Here is a 9,391-nt window from a genome sequence, read left to right on the forward strand (position 1 = left end):
TCTTTTTTTTTCAAGATTTATTTATCTATTTCAGAGAGAGAGAGAGTGAGAGAGAGAGTGAGAGAGCGAGCATGCGCAAGTGGGGGGTGAGGGGCAGAGGGAGAAAATCCCAAAGAAGACACCTTGCCAACGCAGAGCCCCACAACTCTGAGACCAGGACCCAAGAGTCAGAGGCTCAACTGACTGAGCCACCCAGGTGCCCCTGATTTACTCTTTTTAAGTGATCATTTCTTTTTCTTAGTGTATGTTCAGGGAGATAAGTGATTTCAGGGGAATAATTCCGAGTCCGCTCCTTTCTTAGCTTAGGATATAATGTTCAGTAGAGGCATTTTTAGCCACATCTCCACACATAATAGTTGCTCAGTGAATATCCGATAAATAAAGGAATGAATGAAGGAGATTCCTGGATGCTGCTTTTTATAAATAAACATGTGTAGGCAAATGGACTTTTTCTTTTTCAGTTAAAATGTCTAGACCCGTTGACATTCTCTTTTAGAATTTGTATAGTGCCTGAAAAAGACATTATGGGTCATTTGTTAGCCCATATGGCAATTTGATGGGTAAATCAGTCCGTTGCTAAGGAGACAGCTGTGATCCGCTGCATATTTGACTCCAAAGTGCTCCATGCATTCTACAAATCTGTGCCTTTGAAAGACAGGGCAAAACAGTTTTATTGTGTTACACCGGATATGAAATGGTTAGAGCATTAAAATCCTGATTTTTATAACCAGAAAATAATGTTTAATAATGTTAACATATGAAGTAAAAATTTTGATGTTTCTGTTTACCAGAGGACTGCTTTTTAGTTTGGATTTTAATCTGGAAGTTACTCTTTTAGCCAAAATGAGAGAAGGTTGGAAAGTGGATCAATGTAAATCAAGTAATGAATGCAGAGATGTGTAGAGCAGGTGATGTCTGCCTGCAGAAGAGAATACCGGAATATAATGGAAACATCTTCAGGAAGCCAAGATGGTATCAGTACCAAGGCTCACGAAAACCCTAATTGCTGCAGTTCAGGCAGAATAAAGAGGCAGGCTGATTAGCAGACAGAGTGTGACAATCAGAAAACTGAATCTGCAGCAGCATGAAAAGTCCAACAGAAGCCCTTCCCCACCAAGAGACTTTGCGGTGGATGTTGAAGGCAAATTCTGTTTTCTTAACAATAAAATTAATAAAGACTATCTAAAGACAGTTTTGTAACACTACATCAAAAACTAATGATGTACCGTATGGTGACTAACATAACATTAAAAAAAAAAAGACAGTTTTGTGCCCTTGGGCATCCATTTCACTCACCCCTTTTGGTGAAGAATTGCACGTTACTATATATTATTTTCAGTTTGGTTTATATAAAGGTGCTTAATAACTGCATCATAATTTCTAGTTCTCCTTATGTGGGTTTAGTCATTCCCCACCTGTTGGAGACATGTTGTCTCCATAAATTCCCAAGTTAAAGAACCATTGCCAGTATTTCAATAGACAATGGATTTGAAGTGGGCCAAGAGTCACTGATTTGCAAGATACCAGTGAAGAAGTGGGCATCCCTGGGTAAGAGTGTTACCATAAGGAGACTTGCTTTTCCCTGGGTGCACTACAAAGACATCTCTTTACTTAAAAATAACCCAAAGCATGTGTTATATCAATGATGTTCCAGCAATATTATCTTTATGCAAAAAGCTTACATGTGGTTGACCCGAAAGCTACTCTCAGGCCTTGAGAATATGGTGATTTCATCCAGTTTGTACCATGACACTCTGACTAGACCAAGAGTACAATTCAGAGCTTTGAAAAATCTTCTGTGAGGCTTAGTATCCTTTATCAATGCTTTTATCATGGTATTTCCTCACTTAATAACCTACAGCTATTTCCCACTTGTTGGGCCAGGCCTAAACCAATTGTGAGGTTTTTGCGACCCTCCATAATCTGCTACCATCTTCGCCTTCTGAAGACATTTCTGTTCTATTCAGATGGTCTCTCCTCCAGGAGACCTTACCTTCTGTGCACCTCTCTGCATGCATTATGTGATGTACTCTCTGATCTTTTTACCAGGGAGTCCCTCCCCACCTCTGCCCTACAAATGATGGTCTCCCACATCTTAAGGTACTACCGTACCCACAGATCTCCCCCCGTTCTAAGCATCCACAGTATGAATTTTGAATACCACATAGTTTATCATATAACCATGTACTACCTTTCCTGGTTTTCTACTTTAATTTTGTTATTATCATATTTCCAGTTGGAATTGTATTTCTTGAAGGCAGAGGCTTTTCTGGGAGCTCCATGGCACCCAGTTCAGTGATGGACAGATGATAAGCCTTAAACTATTATTTATTTATTTAGGTTTCAAGTTTTTATTTAAATCCTAGTTAGTTAACATATGGTGTAATAGTGGTTTCTGGAGTAGAATTTAGTGATTCATCACTTCCATACAACACCTGGTGTCCTCACGAAGAAGCGCCCTCCTTAATCTGCATCACCCATTTAGCCCATCTCCTGCTCACCTCCCCTCCATCAACCCTCAACAAACTATTTTAAACCTATCTTTTTTTAGTTCTGTTTAAAAGAATCTCCTTGATTGAAGTGCTCTTCCACAGACCTGTGATGCACTGTTGCTCAGTGATCCTGATGCCCTTTCCTTTGTTCACGTTATCGCCACCCCAATTCATCCTTTATAGTACAATGGCAGGCCAGAACGTAGCATATGGATTCGTTTTGAAAATTAAGATTAAATTTGCTTTGAGAACTTGCAGAACCTTTTAGAATATAATTAGCATTTTTTTCATGTCATTGCACAGCTTGATTTGAGAAACATCTTGAAATTACCAGCAGAGCTTGTGGGATACGTTGGCATCAACCAATGCTGATGAAACTCATTGGTAGCTATTGTCACAAAGTGTCATCAGTAAGGAGCATAGGTCAGAGTTTAGGAGAACAAGGAGTCTGTGGGCAATTAATGGTTTGAGGTACCTGGGTAAAGCCAAAAGGAAAGGGATTTGATAATGGTGAGGCATCACACAAATGTAAGGTAGCGCTTTATTTAATGTTATTTTAGTAGTCTGATCATGATGGTATTGGGCACTCAGTAATATTCAAAAAACACCATTTGTTAACTTCTGCAAGTAATATCTTCTATGTTCTATTGCTTTTCATGGGTATGATTTGAGACTGGGAAAAAATTTTGCTACATTTAATTAGTTAATTGATGTTTAAAAATTACCTGTTTTATTTCCCCACACTGCCATAATGAGTGTAATTTTTTTAATTGTAAGAACACTTAACATGAGATTTACCCTCTTGACAAACTTTTAAGTGCACAATACAGTATTGTTAAGTATAGGCATGATGTTATCCAGCAGATCTCTAGAATTTATTCATCTTGCACAAAGGAAACTTTATATCCTTTCAACAGCAACTCCCATATCCCCCTTCCCCCCAAAGTATAATTGTTATTAATGCTCCAAAAGGGTTATATTATACTAGAATATCAATTTTATTTATCATCTTTTTCTACTCATTCAAGAAGTCTTGTGTTGCTAAATTATTCACTGGCTTAACATTTCATTAATCTAAAATTTAAGTCTATAATCTCGTCACATTTAAGAAAATCCCTCTCCAAATTCTGACTCATTCATATTCTCTTGCCTTCTTTTTTTAATGATGGCAATCTGTGCTTTCGAAAAGAGTTATATTGGTCCCCACTCATTGTTCCCACAGGCAGAAACTCAAAACCCTTATTAAACTTTCTTGCTTCAGAGGTTTTCAGTTCAAATACTTAAAAAATTCTTTTTGCTCTCTCTATCCTGAATGCTTTCACTCTTAGAGTCCTTTTAATTTCTCTTTTGGATGTTGTTTTGGAAACAGTCCATCCATGGCAGTAGGTGGGGCACTGCAGCTACTCTGTTGAACCGAGGTCACTGTTAGGTTGTGGTACACCTTCCAGCAGCTTCAGGATTCACCTGCAATTCATTTTGTAGCGCAACTACACAATCACAAGCTATTTCCTCCTATCCTTCTGTAATTATCTTGAAGACCTTATTAACCCGAAGCATGGTTCAGGGCACAGTCATGGTTCATGGAAATGCTTGTCACACATCTGGCTTGCTCTTCTCTCCCCTAAACCCCACATACTCTTAGGAGTTGTTTACTGCATAAGAAACCTACAGATTAAAGTAACTCTACATCACTTCAACAAGCTTAATTTTTCAAAAGCTCTGTTTTCACCATAAACATTTTTTTTAATGCCACACAAACCTACCTTACTTCATTTTTTAAAAGATTTATTTATTTATTTCAGAGAGAGAGAGAGAGAGAGAATGTGCAAGCAGGGGGGAGGGGCAGAGAGAGAGGGAGAGAGAGAAACTCAAGGAGACTCTGTGCTCAGCATGGAGCCTGATGTGGGGCTTGATCTTACAACTCAGATCATGACCTGAGCCAAAACTGAGAGTTGGATGCTCAACTGACTGCACCACCCAGACTCCCCAACCTTACTTCATTTTAATCCTCATACTAATACTGTGAGTAAATTTATAGAGCCTATTGTACATATAAAGAAAATGTAGCTACGTGAGTGTATTAGCCAAGGTTCTGTAGAGGAACAGAGCCAATTAAATACACACATACACACACACACACACATATATGGAATAATACATATATATACCAAGTACCTATAATATATTAATTCTAAGGAATTGGCTTTTGTGACTGTGGAGACTGAGGTCCTAAGATCTGCAGCTGGTAAACTGGAGATCCAGGAGAGCTGATGTGTAGATCTCATCTGAAAATTATCAGGCTGAACACCTAAGAAGAGCTGGTGTTACATTTCAAATCTGAAGGCTGGGAAAAAAACAATGTTCCAGCTCAAGGCTGTCAGGCAGGGAGTTCACTCTTATTGGCCTTTTTGTTCTATTCAGCCTTCAATTGATTGGATGAGGCACACCTCCATTAAGGAGAGAGCAATCTCTTTTCTGAGTCTACAGATTCAAGTATTAATTTCACCCAGGGACACTCTCATAGACAACCCAGATGTTTGGACAACCAGTGGCTTGGTGATGTTGATACATAAAGTGAATCATCAGAGGGAGTTTAAGTAAAAGTTTGTGATCACACAGCTAGATGGTGGTGGGAATTGGAATTTGATCCTGATCTGTAAAATGGAAAAGTCTTTGCTTTTAATAACTATGCTACATTATTGGTATTTGCATTCATATCCAGTCAGATACCAGGATCTTCCTGTGCAATGCTTCTTGCTTCTTGTACATTTCTACAACTGTCCCCATTTAGGGCCTCTTTATCTCATGCCCACACCATTGTAATGATCTGCACACTGGTAACCCTTCTTCTAGCCTTCCCCTCAACTTCACACTTCCAGTACCTCTCTTCCAAAGTCACCAGATTAATTTTCTTTCTTTTTTTTTTAAAGATTTTATTTATTTATTTGACAGAGAGATAGCGAGAGCAGGAACACAAGCAGGGGCAGTGGGAGAGGGAGAAGCGGGCCTCCCGCTGAGCAGGGAGCCCTATGTGGGACTGGACCCCAGGACCCTGGGATCATGACCTGAGCCGAAGGCAGACGCCTAACGACTGAGCCACCCAGGCGCCCACAGATTAATTTTCTTAAACACATTTTGCCATGTCACTTGCTTGCTCAACAGTCTTCATGATTCCCCCAGCATTATGGGCAAAATGTGGACACCTCGACCTGGATGGTAAGGCTCCCATGTCATGGCTCACATTTCCAGCCTTGGCTCCACCTGCTCAGGTGATCGAGTTGCATTTTACTTGGAGCAGGGATTTCAAAGTCTAAGGTGTAAGGCAAAATTGCACATGGTCAAAATTGCCCTTGAAAATCTTAAATTTGTCTATAAAGTATGGTATACATAGTTTTATATTTATAATATATTTTTAAAGTTTATAACAAATAATTCTTATGGGTACTAATATTTGACACACCCTGATCTAGACTAAAAGGATGAACAAAAGAAGAGTCCATAACAGAAGTTTGGGTGTGCCAGCAAATGTGCTTTGAGATCATTGTTAAGTCCCTCGTAGTGAATTGGGTATCAGTGGAGAATTCTGAAGTATTCCTACTTGCTTCATGGGTGTATTCAATTTGTTAGGTTGGCCAGTCTCTCTAACATTAATACATGTTAAAGGATTTGTTTGTTGTTGTAGATATTGAATGCAATAGTGTGTGTGTGTGTGTGTGTCTTTTTGTGTATTGGGGGGAGCAGGGTTGGGGGGAGAGGGAAGGCCTTTCTAAAGTCATCTGTAAGTGAAATGTACTTAGGACATGACCTCATGCTGCTGCCTTATTTTAGCTATATTTGTGTACAGGTAGTATTCATCCTTTCTTAATTGCTCAAGGGTGCAGGGCTGTAACACATAGTGCTACCTCATGAACCTCCTGATTCCTGTGAACCTCTCTGCCCATAAGAAAGTATTCTGATTGTGGCATGGACTAGATATCTCAAAGGAGACATTAATAGTGGGATTTCTACTTCAATAGACAAGTGATGTCCTGGGACTTTCCAGAAACTCTGCATCTGTAATCTCAAGCTTGTTCATATTTTTTACCATCAGAAGTCATTGACCACATTTCATCTTTCCTCCTCCTCCGTTCATGAATATGAGCACACCTCATCATTTCCTTATTGGTGATCAGGAAATCTAAATCTAAATAAATCTAAATTGTTTGACAAAATAATATTTTTTGAGATTTATCTTAATAAGGTAGGAGAAAATCCTTGGATGATATTAACATTACTTAAGGAAAATAGAGCACATTTTTAGTTTCAACTAAAAGCCAGTTGGCCAAGGTACTTTGTGTTACAAAAGAGCCAGGGACTAGAGACATTCTGCTTCTTGCTATGCCACTGATTTCCTGGGGAGACCTTGGGAAAGTCATCCACTCCCATTTACCTTTCATTTTCCAGCTTTCATGGAGGAATTAGGTGTTCTCTAAGGTTCTTTCCCATTGTTTTTTTCTGTGATGGCAACATATTCATTAACAAGTGCACCAGCTGGTAGGGTGCATCCTTTGCATAGCTCACATTCAGAGAATAACCAGCATTGTTCTTGTTAGGAAGAGCGGTGGAAGAGGATGCTCTGTCCTCATATGTGTTTTTAGAGCATTGGAATGTCTCTATCACAGCCTTGGCAGGATTGATAATATAGTACAGGTTTAAATGGAATTATATATGTGAATAACCTTATGAATATATGACAAAGTGTGTGTGTGTGTGTGTGTAAGATGAATTTCTGGATTTTGACTCCTTTCTCCAGTCACTTCCAGCTGGGGATGATTAGCCTACATTTTGCTGCTTTAGTGCATCCAAAACACACTGAACACAATAAAACCAGAGTTTGAGCCTCTGCTTCTGTCCTTGGCTCTGGGCTGAAAATGGCCCCCACGAGAATGGATAAAATAACCATCCTGAGTTTATCTTTAGACTATCTGAATGATATCTTCTTGTTCAATATAAGCAGGCCTTTTGCTCAAACTCCTATGTCTTTTTTTGAGTTCTTCTATCTTTGGCTTCAAGAAATAAAGGGAAAGAAAAGGGAATAAGGATATGAAAGGGCCAGAGATGATACCCTGACACAAATTCCATTTACAAAAAAATTCATCCAGGAAATGAAAAAAAAAATGTGTCAGACAGATGCAAGGCAATTCATGACTAAGTCAACTATCCATTTGAAGGAGGATAATGTGAGTAAAATAGAATTTTATTTTATTTTACTTTTTTGCTCTAAACCGAAAAGGTGTTCTAATACACGCATCTACATGGAAGTTTATGGAAACACCTGGACTCAGATACTCAGCTTCCAGCCCACGTCCTGAGCTGTTCTAGGCAAGGTGAGTGGCAGTTGCGGGTATAGGCTGACTTGTGCTGTCAAAGTCTCTCCAGGCTGCTCCTGCATGTGGTTGGAGAACCCATGGCCACAATGGGCCATGGCCCTGGGAAACATGCTGAATAGAATTTTATTATTTATTTATTTATTTATTTATTTATTTATTTATTTATTTATTCATTCATTCATTCATTCATTCATTCATTCATTCATGCTTTATGACCTGTAATAAAGTATAAAGTCTTCCAATCACGTCACCTAGGGACCATTTTACCCGCTGCTCTGTTTGGCCGCCAGTCTCTTGTCTCTCTCTTCAGCAATGGTGAGGCGGATACCCTTTCCATGGGGAAGAGAAATCCATGGTTTGTTGCCTTTGCCAATAACAAAAATTTTGGAGAGTCGGGTGGAAAAGTTGTTGCCGTTGGCGTCTTTCACATGAACCACATCAAATGAACTAGGGTGTCTCTCTGTTGGTGATCACACCAATTCTTCCCAGGTTAGCACCCCCAGTCACCATACACAGATTACCAGTATCAAACTTGATGAAATCAGTAATCTTTCCAGTTTCCAAATCAATCTGAATGGTGTCATTCACCTTGATGAGGGGATCAGGATAGCGGATGGTGCAAGCATCATGAATCACCAGATGAGGGATTCCTTTTGTCCCCACAAAGATCTTTCTCACTTTGCACAACTTATACTTGGCCTCCTCAGGTGTAATCCGATGAACAGCAAAGCAACCCTTGGTGTCATAGATCAGATGGAAATTCTCCCCGGTCTTGTCAATGCTGATGACATCCATAAAACCAGCAGGGTAGGTTATATCAGTTCGGACCTTGCCATCAATCTTAATAAAACACTGCATACAGATCATCTTTACTTCATCTCCTGTTAGGGCATACTTAAGTCTGTTCCTTAGGAGAATCATGAGAGGGAGACATTCTCTCAGCTTATGGGGACCAGTAGATGGGCAAGGAACAAACACACTGGTCAGTTTATCCAGCATCCAATACTTTGGAGCTGCTACACGCTTCAGATGCTTCTTGGGACCACGAGCCATGGCTGCGCTAGGCACGAAAAGAGCTAGAATTTTATTTTTAAGATTAAAGAGTGTTCACGTTCAGGGAGAGTTTTAGAATTTTAAGGAAATTTAGACTTATTTTATATAATATTTTCATTTTTTAAATTTTTAAAAAATTTTATTTATTTATTTGTAAGAGACAGAGATGGTGAGAGAGGGAACACAAGCAGGAGGAGTGGGAGAGGGAGAAGCAGGCTTCCCGCGGAGCAGGGAGCCCGATGCGGGACTCGATTCCAGGACTCTGGGATCGCGACCTGAGCTGAAGGCAGCCGCTTAACCGACTGAGCCACCCAGGCATCCCTATACTATTTTTAAAGGGATAAATAAGGACGGGCCTGTTTTATGAAAGTAACCTAAAACTTTAGAATGCCTTATAACGTCCTTCAGCTGAAGTTTAGCTATCTTACATTCTAATCTGCAAATACAAGGGAAAGTTAAAGTCTAAGTGTGGAGGAA

General features: G+C 39.6%; 1 non-coding gene and 1 pseudogene across 2 annotated transcripts; both read right to left on the reverse strand.

The window, feature by feature from the left end:
• Window positions 1-7,845: 7,845 nt before the first annotated feature.
• Window positions 7,846-7,975, reverse strand: LOC118004805. The gene has a single exon (XR_004677695.1). It is a non-coding gene; the product is annotated as a small nucleolar RNA SNORA44 (small nucleolar RNA).
• Window positions 7,976-8,067: 92 nt separating this feature from the next.
• On the reverse strand, window positions 8,068-8,932 carry LOC118004642 (annotated as a pseudogene). Its single transcript, XR_004677649.1, has one exon. The product of XR_004677649.1 is annotated as a 40S ribosomal protein S4, X isoform-like (transcript).
• Window positions 8,933-9,391: the final 459 nt, after the last annotated feature.

The sequence above is a fragment of the Mirounga leonina genome, unplaced genomic scaffold, assembly GCF_011800145.1.
Source record: "Mirounga leonina isolate KUSES-001 unplaced genomic scaffold, KU_Mleo_1.0 Mir_93, whole genome shotgun sequence".
NCBI lineage: Eukaryota > Metazoa > Chordata > Mammalia > Carnivora > Phocidae > Mirounga > Mirounga leonina.